This window comes from Abramis brama (assembly GCF_963993115.1).
Source record: "Abramis brama genome assembly, chromosome: 4".
Classification (NCBI taxonomy): domain Eukaryota; kingdom Metazoa; phylum Chordata; class Actinopteri; order Cypriniformes; family Leuciscidae; genus Abramis; species Abramis brama.
The window spans coordinates 3,862,741-3,875,793 of NC_139966.1; the positions used below are offsets into that span (position 1 = coordinate 3,862,741).

The following is a 13,053-nucleotide window of genomic DNA, read 5'->3' on the forward strand; positions in this document are numbered from 1 at the left end:
GAGCACATTGTCACACAATCACATACGTGCTCTGCGTAACTGCAGCGGCTGGACACTGGGCCATGTTGAAGGGGGTTATTTCCTCAACATATCAGTTGTTCCCAAAAAAAATGGCACAATTGATGACATGTTCATTGACAAGCATACTGCCAAGGTTAAAACCTCAGACATCTTAAATGCAGTTGTTGCTCATTTTAAGTGTGCGCTGCGTACAATGGCCCCACGCAATATGGATCGGCCACCCATGCTCAAGGCCAGCTTTCATGATGTGTCACGATTTAATGTTCTTGACGGTGACCAAGGCTTTGTTTTCATGCTGCTGCAAAGGAGCATTTCTGAGGTGACCAAAGGGCTGAACATTGATGTTATGTTGACATTGAGCATGTTTGGCCAGAAAAGCGAGGATATGATTGACTATAGTGGATTTGTGGATACCAACTACATTGTGTCTGTGTCTTTGCATACAGCATGCAATATTCACGCGAAAGACCCGCGGATCCACTTAATGTGGTCACGATATGGTGTCCAGGAGGTGGTGGGCAACAGAGGCAGTTTGTTTTCAGCTGTTTGTATGAATGAGGCGGCCAACTTCTCCTCAAACCTTGATCACAGAGGTCTTGACATCTCCAGGGCACTTCGGGGGGTGTTCAAGGAGGTGGATCTTGGCTACACACTCACCTTTGTTCAGATGTATGCTACTACACCTCACAGCAAATTTGAGCAAATGCAAGCTGTCAAAAGAAAGAGAAGGACGCGTGATGTTGGACCGGCGGCACCCTGTGCCAGATGAAGATTGATGACTGTGGGTACACCTCCGCTCAGGAGGGTCGAGGTCAGACAGCTGATCACAGCTACTGTAATTCTACAGTCTGTGCTGAGAGCAGTGTATCATGAGACTGTGCGGAGACTGGCAGAAGAGTGTACTGCACTGAGGTCAGAGGGGTATTATTGTTTTTGCCACAACACATCTGCTCAGCAATTTGTTTAATATTATTCAATATAAAATACTAGTCAAATAATAGCATAGATGTAACATGTTAAAAATAAAAACATTTGTAATCGGGAAAACTCCCACCTTACTTATGTGCACCTCATCTGGCACCTCTAGCACCTCATCAGCGTCCATCTCCAATTCTCCTGAAGAAAGAGATTATATTCACACCAATACATTAATCATGAAATATTTATGGAACTTGAACATTTTATCATCAGTTGTCAGATTAGTTGTTACAAACCTATTTTAGTTAAAGTTATACCTGTCTTCATTTCTTTGCGCCTTTTTCTGAGTAGCTTTCTTTCAGCATCTGATCTTAAAGTATATATATAGAAAAAAACAAAAACAAGTGAACTACAGTTTGCCTAGTAAGTACTTACTCCACACAGGAGGGAAAAACACCATCAAATACCAAATACTGTGCAAATTAACATTATTAAAGAGAGGATAAAAACTTCTACTCCTCCTTCACCTACTAATACTAATAAATATGTTTTATTTATTGGAAGTACTTGCAAATATGTGACCACCCTGAATTTAGTTGGGTCACAGGGATATTGGATTGTTAAGTATATATTTTTCTTTCTTTCTTTCTTTCTTTCTTTCTTTCTTTTATTATCTATGTCTATTTCAGTTTACTTGTATATATATATAAGTTTTATTATGGTAGTGAGTTTACATTGGGCAGTTCAGCTGCATCTTCCGAATTCTGGTTGACAGTTGAGAGAGTGGAGTTGCCGTGACGATTGTGGTGCATCCTCAGACAACAAAGAGGACCTTTAAGCAACCACTAATAGGCCGGGAGCCAGGTCCACTCCTCAGGATGTTTTTGCTACCTTTTTTTCACTATTATTTCCTATTATCTTATACCTTGGGCCATCACAAGTTGATAATGAGCACCCCCAACTCGGCCCCGTTTGGTCTCAGGGGCCAAAAAACACCCTTTTTGGGAAAAGCTTTTGGCGGAATGATGTAATTGTGAATATAAAGGTACTGCAGCCACATAAATGGCCATATAACCCTAAAATTTTGCATGGTGTATCCTGACACATAGGGGAAACTAGCAGAAAAAGATTCTGGGCATTGCTGCCTTTTTTCTGTCAAATATCACCCTCAACATACCCCAAAAGACTAAAAAATGGCTGTCCGCCTGACAAATTGTCATCAAAAGTGATCATTTTCAAGCATTTTATTATATATATAACTGCCTCAAATGTACATGAAAAACTTCCCAAGTTTATAAGCTTCAATTTAAGTCCAAGATGACCTTTCTATCTAGAAGATTGTAGCTGGTATAACCAAGGTTCTCCACTGTACCTCAAATCGGAGAAAACAGAAATTTCAAGCATTACCATTCCTTATGGGTTCCATCAGTCCACAAAGTCCTCGCAACACAAGGAATAAAGATGACTCTAGTGTGTAGTCTGTTATCAAAAAACCAACCTTCAATAGAGTAAACGTTAGTAACCTTCTGTACAGGTAAACATTCTTTACAGCCAAATGGCGAAACTAAAATACAGCTCAAACATAAAATAGAAAACATTTATTTGGTTCTTAGATCTTTTTGCTGCTTATCCATGCTGTACTTCGACGACTGGTCATGTTAGTGTGTTGTATTAGTGTAGAATATAAACCCTCAATCATCATTTTCCTCATCTTCATCTATATTTGTATGGATTTCGTCAGTTTTTGGAGCCAAGCACTTCGATGTGTTCTACATACCTTCAAGGAGATTGTGAAACTGAGCGAGCTTCTTCTTCTTCGGACCTCTCCACACTGGTGCAGGTGACAGCACAGCAGCGCAAGCGGTCTCTCTCTTTCTTTTCTTTTTGCTTTTGTTTTGACTTGAGCAAACAAAAGCTGTTCTCACAGCTGGTAAGGTGCGCTTGAGAGCACTCAAAGGCGACGTGGTCGAGAACTTTGCCCAGCAGAAACTGGCTGAAAAGCAGACTGAGACCATCAAGCACATCCTGCCGCGGCGGTCAGCTGCTGCCTCCACCCCATTGCCCGCAGCCTCTCAGTCTGCTCGTCGCCGGGGCGGCCTTCTGTGTCTGCCCTCGCAGCAGCAGCCTCCACCTAAGCGAAGCCAAGGAGCCAGTCGCAGGCAGCCCCCCCCCCACCCGTCCAGGCCCCTGCCAAGCAGGGCGGTAAAGCCAAGAGCAAGCAGCCCTAGGACGGGCGACCCGGAGATGGATCGGGCCATTCACTCCACTACAGTGAGAGCAGCCGATGCCCATGTCTTGCGAGCAGAGATCGCAGTCCTACTAGGACGCGATAGAGCCAGTCCCTCCAGCCGATATGAGGTCAGGGCACTACAGTCCCTACTTTATTGTACCCAAGAAATGTGGTGGGTTCAAAATGCTCATGCAGAAACGCATTTTCGAATGTATCCGTCCCCAAGATTGGTTTGCAGCGATCGACCTGAAGGACGCATACTTTCATGTCTTGATTCTTCCTCGACACAGGCCATTTCTGCGCTTTGCGTTCGAGGGTCGAGCATATCAGTACAAGGTCCTGGCCTTCGGGCTGTCCCTGTCTCCCCGTGTCTTCACAAAAGTCACGGAGGGGACCCTTGTTCCCATGAGAGAACAGGGCGTGCACATCCTGAACTATTTCGACGACTGCCTCATATTAGCACATTCTCGAGATCAGTTATGCGAACACAGGGACCTCGTGCTCATGCCCTATGACACCCGCGTCCGGACCTCTGGAAACTCCATCTCTGGTTCTAGGTGACTTACCCCCAGAGGTACTTAACACCATCACTTCTGCACGGGCGCCGTCCACGAGACGTGTGCCTTGAAGTGGAACCTGTTCGTCAAGTGGTTTTCTTCTCGCCGAGAGGACCCCCGAAGATGTTCAATAGGGTCCGCGCTTTCCTTCTTGCAGCAAGGGTTGGAGCGAAGGCTGTCTCTATCCACCCTCAAAGTACATGCTGCTGCTATTTCAGCTTATCACGACCACATAGATGGCAAATCAGTTGCCATCTATGTGCCATCTATGGAAAGCACGAACTGGTCGTCAGGTTCCTTAGGGGGGCGAGAAGGTTAAACCCTCCTCGTCCCCCCTCCATACCCTCTTGGGACCTTTCCCTGGTGCTTCAAGCTCTTCAGGATGCTCCCTTTGAGCCTTTGAAGTCAGTAGACTTAAAGCTTCTCTCTTTGAAGATGATTGCACTGGCCTCTATCAAAAGGGTAGGGGGCCTGCAAGCATTTTAAGTCGACGAATTGTGCCTAGAGTTCGGGCCGGGTGACAACCATGTTGTACTGAGACCCCGGCCTGGCTATGTGCCCAAGGTTCCTACCACTCCCTTCAGAGATCAGGTGTTAGGCTGGGTTCCATATGTGTATACTTCCATGGCTGCTCCTAATCGAAGCCCCGTGTCTTTCCCTTGGGCTAAGTTACCCAATATTCATATGCAGTACAACCTTCGGGCTAGTCCATATGTATTTTTCCCACATAACTCCCTTGAAGAAAGTGACTTCCGCAGCGTTCCCCTTCCATAGAATGGGCACGCTTTCCCAGTGTTATCCAATAATCTCACTGTATGGGTTATCATGGAACAACAGTGATGGATACGCTCTGTGTAAGCCTTTTCCTATTGTCCGTCCAGGCAAGAAGGGGTACAGGCTTACACCGGGTTGGATGGGGTGCAGCAGCTGTGGCGCTTTGGTAGGGATTCCTATCAGTCGGTCAAGACATACGTTGAGAGTGACCGAGCGATAAGGGAACGTCTTGGTTACATATTGTAACCCTCGTTCCCTGAGGGAGGGAACGGAGACGTACATCCCATCATCACATCTGCTGCTGCCCACGGGGGCGGCCAGCTTATCAGGCTTGGCTTCTCAGCAAAAAAGGAGCTCACCTGGCACCTGCTGCTCATTATATACCTGCGCTGCGAGGCTTAACAGTTGATGCAAATGACTGCATGCCAATGTGTATTGGCTCATTTTAGTTTTACTCGAAGTAGATTGGCCTCTCTAGCTAGATTCCTATCAGTCGGTCACGACGTACGTCTCCGTTCCCTCCCTCATGGAACGAGGGTTACCATATGTAACCGAGACGTTTCGCCATTTGGCTGTAAACAATGTTTACCTGTACAGAAGGTTACTAACGTTTACTCTATTGAAGGTTGGCTTTTTGATAACAGACAGCACACTAGGGTCATCTTTATTCCTTGTGTTGTGAGGACTTTGTGGACTTTAATAAATCTCACATTTGGCTAATTGATTTTGTGTGAATGTACCCTATGTTGCACCCTGACCCCAGTCCACCTAGGGCAGGGCTATTCAATTGGCAGCCTGTGGGCCACATACGGCCCACCAATCATCTCTATCTGTCCCAAAGGCACTCCAGCCTCCCTCCGCCTCTTTTCCTGGCGGTGTGGCTACATTTGGTTAGATATGCGAGTGGCCGTAGTGGCGCGTGCAGCTGTACGTCTATACACACTGTGCATACCATGAACGCTCCGACTAACCTGAGAAACGTTTTCAGTCCGAATATTTCAGCAGTTATTATGTGTGTCCCGTATTTCTGTCGACTGAACCAGCGATACCAATCATTTGTGAATGGTGCGAATCTTTTGTTCGATCTTTGGTTCAAATATTTCCTTTCCATGAATTGGCTAAATGCGCTTGCATTATGGTCTGAAACGATTCAGATTTGTTCGGACCGCTCTGTCACTGAATCATCTGAAGCTGTTTCTCGGTCAGTAACAACAAATATAGAACAAATAGCGCTGGTTTCAGTTTAGTTTCAGTTCAACTCGCAGTTTAGTTTACTTTGAACTACGCAGCACCGCCCAGTGGATAACGGAACGCAAGCTTAAAGGAGTTGCGTTTACTCCCGGTTCTGGGGCCTCATTTATAAACGTTGCATACGCACAAAAGAAGGCGTACGCCGCTCTCTATGCAATAATTGGTATTTATAAAAAGCAAACTTGACGGGAAAATGTGCGGTCCTTCACGCAAACTCTGACCCAGGCGTACGCACAAAAACGGGTGACATGAGAAATGGCGACACCATCGGCAGATGGAAGAAACACGTGAAAGTGTGTGAAACTGTAGACCGTTGTGTAAAAGAAATGGCAATACTGCCTCTCATAAATAACATGAAGACTCCACAAAGCAAGTCTTACAATTAACAGCCTACACGAACACCCGTTTGATCGATCTGCAGTGTAAAACAAACAAAATCAAACGAAGATTACAACAGAAATGCAAATTAACACATATTTGCAAAAAGATATAAATATGTTCTGCAATAATATTAGCATGTTATGCAATTTATATTCATAACACATCTTTAGCTTGTCAGATGCAATCAAATGGATGGTAATAAAATGCCATGATGCCATCACAATGCGTAATGACGCACAATGGCTGATCATGCGCTTCACGAAGCTTGCGCGTGAGTGAAGTTACGTTTCTTGGTTTTCCTCTGTGTTTGCCATGATTTCGCAATCGATGAATATTAACTTGTGGGCGTTTCACGGACTATTTGTGGGCAACTATGGGCGTGACATGAAGCCGCAAAAGCTGAGCTACATTTAGAATTGATTGTGATTTATTAAGGGAAAACTGCGTAGAATGTGCGTGCGCACGGTTTTATAAATCCGAAAATTTCTGTGCGTACGCACGTCCTATGTTTCATCCGTACGCCACTTCTGACGCAAATCCTACGCAAAGTTTTATAAATGAGGCCCCTGGACACTATTATTAAACAGCATTGCGACATCCAGTGAGAAGTGGTTCAATTCGACACACCTCTGTTACAGACCTCAAATCACTCGATGATTTAACTAGTTTTAAATCAGATGAAACAGCCTCAACATTCCCAACACACTTGATGAGGTAAACAGTAGAAACATTGTGCCATGAAGTTAGAAGACTTTAAATCCCCTAATCACCACCTTTACATTTACCATGAATTGTGTAGTAATTTACTACGGTTTGGCCAGAAATGTGGAATATTTATACTGAATACTAACTTATAGTCATTTAGGCCTATATTGCAGTAGATTAATTAGGTTGGTAGAGGAATATACAATTCATTTTGTGTATAGTTTTTACCTGTGTTTAGGCATTTTGTTATACAGTGGTAGTGAGTGAGTAACCATGTATGGTTTTACCTGTGGTTATCAAGTCTCAATGTTAGAATATTTTCATTTAAGCCTATAATAATTATAAATAAAATAATTCTTACCAATAGCTATGATCTTGTATAATTCATATTGAATTCAATTGAATAGCCCTGCCCTAGGTGGACTGGGGTCAGGGTGCAACATAGGGTACATTCACACAAAATCAATTAGCCAAATGTGAGATTTATTAAAGTCCACAAAGTCCTCACAACACAAGGAATAAAGATGACCCTAGTGTGCTGTCTGTTATCAAAAAGCCAACCTTCAATAGAGTAAACGTTAGTAACCTTCTGTACAGGTAAACATTGTTTACAGCCAAATGGCGAAACGTCTCGGTTACATATGGTAACCCTCGTTCCATGAGGGAGGGAACGGAGACGTACGTCGTGACCGACTGATAGGAATCTAGCTAGAGAGGCCAATCTACTTCGAGTAAAACTAAAATGAGCCAATACACATTGGCATGCAGTCATTTGCATCAACTGTTAAGCCTCGCAGCGCAGGTATATAATGAGCAGCAGGTGCCAGGTGAGCTCCTTTTTTGCTGAGAAGCCAAGCCTGATAAGCTGGCCGCCCCCGTGGGCAGCAGCAGATGTGATGATGGGATGTACGTCTCCGTTCCCTCCCTCAGGGAACGAGGGTTACAATATGTAACCAAGACGTTCCCTTATCGCTCGGTCACTCTCAACGTATGTCTTGACCGACTGATAGGAATCCCTACCAAAGCGCCACAGCTGCTGCACCCCATCCAACCCGGTGTAAGCCTGTACCCCTTCTTGCCTGGACGGACAATAGGAAAAGGCTTACACAGAGCGTATCCATCACTGTTGTTCCATGATAACCCATACAGTGAGATTATTGGATAACACTGGGAAAGCGTGCCCATTCTATGGAAGGGGAACGCTGCGGAAGTCACTTTCTTCAAGGGAGTTATGTGGGAAAAATACATATGGACTAGCCCGAAGGTTGTACTGCATATGAATATTGGGTAACTTAGCCCAAGGGAAAGACACGGGGCTTCGATTAGGAGCAGCCATGGAAGTATACACATATGGAACCCAGCCTAACACCTGATCTCTGAAGGGAGTGGTAGGAACCTTGGGCACATAGCCAGGCCGGGGTCTCAGTACAACATGGTTGTCACCCGGCCCGAACTCTAGGCACAATTCGTCGACTTAAAATGCTTGCAGGCCCCCTACCCTTTTGATAGAGGCCAGTGCAATCATCTTCAAAGAGAGAAGCTTTAAGTCTACTGACTTCAAAGGCTCAAAGGGAGCATCCTGAAGAGCTTGAAGCACCAGGGAAAGGTCCCAAGAGGGTATGGAGGGGGGACGAGGAGGGTTTAACCTTCTCGCCCCCCTAAGGAACCTGACGACCAGTTCGTGCTTTCCATAGATGGCACATAGATGGCAACTGATTTGCCATCTATGTGGTCGTGATAAGCTGAAATAGCAGCAGCATGTACTTTGAGGGTGGATAGAGACAGCCTTCGCTCCAACCCTTGCTGCAAGAAGGAAAGCGCGGACCCTATTGAACATCTTCGGGGGTCCTCTCGGCGAGAAGAAAACCACTTGACGAACAGGTTCCACTTCAAGGCACACGTCTCGTGGACGGCGCCCGTGCAGAAGTGATGGTGTTAAGTACCTCTGGGGGTAAGTCACCTAGAACCAGAGATGGAGTTTCCAGAGGTCCGGACGCGGGTGTCATAGGGCATGAGCACGAGGTCCCTGTGTTCGCATAACTGATCTCGAGAATGTGCTAATATGAGGCAGTCGTCGAAATAGTTCAGGATGTGCACGCCCTGTTCTCTCATGGGAACAAGGGTCCCCTCCGTGACTTTTGTGAAGACACGGGGAGACAGGGACAGCCCGAAGGCCAGGACCTTGTACTGATATGCTCGACCCTCGAACGCAAAGCGCAGAAATGGCCTGTGTCGAGGAAGAATCAAGACATGAAAGTATGCGTCCTTCAGGTCGATCGCTGCAAACCAATCTTGGGGACGGATACATTCGAAAATGCGTTTCTGCATGAGCATTTTGAACCCACCACATTTCTTGGGTACAATAAAGTAGGGACTGTAGTGCCCTGACCTCATATCGGCTGGAGGGACTGGCTCTATCGCGTCCTAGTAGGACTGCGATCTCTGCTCGCAAGACATGGGCATCGGCTGCTCTCACTGTAGTGGAGTGAATGGCCCGATCCATCTCCGGGTCGCCCGTCCTAGGGCTGCTTGCTCTTGGCTTTACCGCCCTGCTTGGCAGGGGCCTGGACGGGTGGGGGGGGGGGCTGCCTGCGACTGGCTCCTTGGCTTCGCTTAGGTGGAGGCTGCTGCTGCGAGGGCAGACACAGAAGGCCGCCCCGGCGACGAGCAGACTGAGAGGCTGCGGGCAATGGGGTGGAGGCAGCAGCTGACCGCCGCGGCAGGATGTGCTTGATGGTCTCAGTCTGCTTTTCAGCCAGTTTCTGCTGGGCAAAGTTCTCGACCACGTCGCCTTTGAGTGCTCTCAAGCGCACCTTACCAGCTGTGAGAACAGCTTTTGTTTGCTCAAGTCAAAACAAAAGCAAAAAGAAAAGAAAGAGAGAGACCGCTTGCGCTGCTGTGCTGTCACCTGCACCAGTGTGGAGAGGTCCGAAGAAGAAGAAGCTCGCTCAGTTTCACAATCTCCTTGAAGGTATGTAGAACACATCGAAGTGCTTGGCTCCAAAAACTGACGAAATCCATACAAATATAGATGAAGATGAGGAAAATGATGATTGAGGGTTTATATTCTACACTAATACAACACACTAACATGACCAGTCGTCGAAGTACAGCATGGATAAGCAGCAAAAAGATCTAAGAACCAAATAAATGTTTTCTATTTTATGTTTGAGCTGTATTTTAGTTTCGCCATTTGGCTGTAAAGAATGTTTACCTGTACAGAAGGTTACTAACGTTTACTCTATTGAAGGTTGGTTTTTTGATAACAGACTACACACTAGAGTCATCTTTATTCCTTGTGTTGCGAGGACTTTGTGGACTGATGGAACCCATAAGGAATGGTAATGCTTGAAATTTCTGTTTTCTCCGATTTGAGGTACAGTGGAGAACCTTGGTTATACCAGCTACAATCTTCTAGATAGAAAGGTCATCTTGGACTTAAATTGAAGCTTATAAACTTGGGAAGTTTTTCATGTACATTTGAGGCAGTTATATATATAATAAAATGCTTGAAAATGATCACTTTTGATGACAATTTGTCAGGCGGACAGCCATTTTTTAGTCTTTTGGGGTATGTTGAGGGTGATATTTGACAGAAAAAAGGCAGCAATGCCCAGAATCTTTTTCTGCTAGTTTCCCCTATGTGTCAGGATACACCATGCAAAATTTTAGGGTTATATGGCCATTTATGTGGCTGCAGTACCTTTATATTCACAATTACATCATTCCGCCAAAAGCTTTTCCCAAAAAGGGTGTTTTTTGGCCCCTGAGACCAAACGGGGCCGAGTTGGGGGTGGTCATTATCAACTTGTGATGGCCCAAGGTATAAGATAATAGGAAATAATAGTGAAAAAAAGGTAGCAAAAAACATCCTGAGGAGTGGACCTGGCTCCCGGCCTATAACTATTGTCTCTCTCTCTCTCTCATTAACTGTTAAGGTTAGTTATTAAATTAATTAATTTTCATATCAAATGTTTATTTAAAGTTACATGTTTTAATGTCATATATATCATATACATACATGCTTTTGTCATAAAGAAGTCCATTCATGTATACTTACGAGTACAGCCAGTTGTGTGAATTAGGCTAGAGCATGTCTGTACATGTGGTTAAGGTTTCTTGATTTATTTATTTACTTATTTATTTATTGTGATTTGATTTAAGTATCTATATGTTATATGCATTTCAGCGCATTTATGAATCCTGTGATCACTTAATGACTCTGAAGTACAATATTGATTAAAAGACAACAAAGAGGACCTTTAAGCAACCACTAACTATTGTCTCTCTCTCTCTCTCATTAACTGTTAAGTTTAGTTTTTAAACTGCTTACAGTCCTCCCGACTGCCCGGGACCTGTAACAAATAGGCTAACTTCACAGGATAATGTGTTATCAGGAGCAAGCACCAGCACCTCCTTACTGCAGCCGTGTCAGACTGGAGAATATGCTTAATGTAAATCACAATCACCCTTTGAGAATATACTTTTGATAGCTCACCTCAGCAAAATCTGAGAGACCTCCCATTACAACATAGAGTGCTGTAACATTAATAGTAAGTTACATCAAAACAGACATAAACAATAGTAATGAACTTTAAATTGTTTTAGGAGATTGCATCAATATCTTAAGTTTGTTGGATACTGGTTTTGCTCAAACTAAAACCTAAATGAATGACAGACAGAAATCTGACAAAGCTATAAAAAAAACATTTATTATTATTATCAAACAATTCTTCGTACCATCAACACAAACACTCCACAGTTATCTGAACACTTCTGCCTTGGAGCACCTGTTGAGTTAAACTGAAATAAACATGTTATAATTACTCAAAAATAAAGTGTGTTAGAATATCTGAAATGTAATTTAGTGATGGCAACAAGAAAACTGCTCACGTTGAGTTCATCACGTCCACACTCTTCCACGGCCCAGGGTGTAGTTGCTGTGCAAGTATTCTACAAAGCATTAAACCACAACAACATATGGACTAAAAATAATAATAAAATGCTAATAAACAAACAAACTGGGGTGGAACAACCCCAAACAAAGTTTTGACTCATTTGTCATTGTTTAAACAATTTTATCTATGAACTATAAAATATAATTCCAGCGATTAGGTAGATGTAAATAGTTTAAGCATCAATGAAAATTGAGCCATAAAACAAAAAACAAACTACCCAGAACTACCATAATCCTGAACTAATGTTGAACTCTTCATATTTTCCTGGATAAACTTGCAGGGACCAACGAAACGACGAGCGCTGAAGTCAGTGCCGTACAGTGAATCAGGCAGATACATCTCTCTGCTTTCTGGGTTCATGATCTGTAAAACTGGCTCTATTAAGTGATTCTTGGAAGACACAATTGTTAGTAATGTCCAAATATCTCAGTGTTACTTGCATTAAGGAGAACTGATCATTTAAACACACATATCATCCAATGGTGTGTAGACCAGGAAGGCAGTAAGATGAAGTCACATCTTGCTATATGGTCCTAATACAGACAACAAACATGTTTAAACACCACCTAAAATGACCCTAGTTTACTTCTATTAAAACTTCAGTCATACTTACAGGTAAGTTAGCTGAAGGGTCTGCACAGAATGCTGGCAACCATGTCACTGTCACATATGAGCAAAAACAATGGACCTTTATAAAATCACCTGCCTGTAATTTTCTAGTAATCCTGAGGACCTTGATTAGCTTGTTCAGGTGTGTTTGATTAGGGTTGGAGCTAAACTCTTTAGTTCAGCCCTCCAGGACTGAAGTTGCCCATCCCTGAGCTAGACTTAGTTAAACTTAAGTGGTTTACATGTGGTCCACCAGGGGCCTGTACCATGAAGCCGGTTTAGGTGGCTAGCCAGCTATGTTTCAGTTTAGTTTCCGCCAACCCTGGGTTTTAGGTACTATGAAAGTAGCTCGGCTTTAATCGGTGTTCGTTGCCATGGTATCTTACGCTGCACGGCTAACCTGCTCCGGGGCAGGTTATGTTCTGGATTCGAGATCTCAGACTGAAGTTTGACCAATCAGCTGAGAGCAAAGAAACATATAGGTGACGTAACTTATTCACCTTTTCTTCCAAATCCGGTGACATCTCAGCGCAAATTGTTAGACGAGTACTTCGTAAAGAAATAATTTTTAGCATGACAAAATCCCCTTGCCTTTCCTGATAATTATTTGTATGAAAGATACAGATTTTCCGCGGAAGCAATGTCTTAT

At 44.0% G+C, this 13,053-nt stretch overlaps 1 long non-coding RNA gene across 1 annotated transcript in view; it reads left to right on the top strand.

Annotated features, from left to right (window-relative positions):
- Positions 1-13,053, top strand: part of LOC311081600 — a 444,005-nt gene that overhangs the window by 77,719 nt on the left and 353,233 nt on the right. The window lies entirely within an intron of this gene.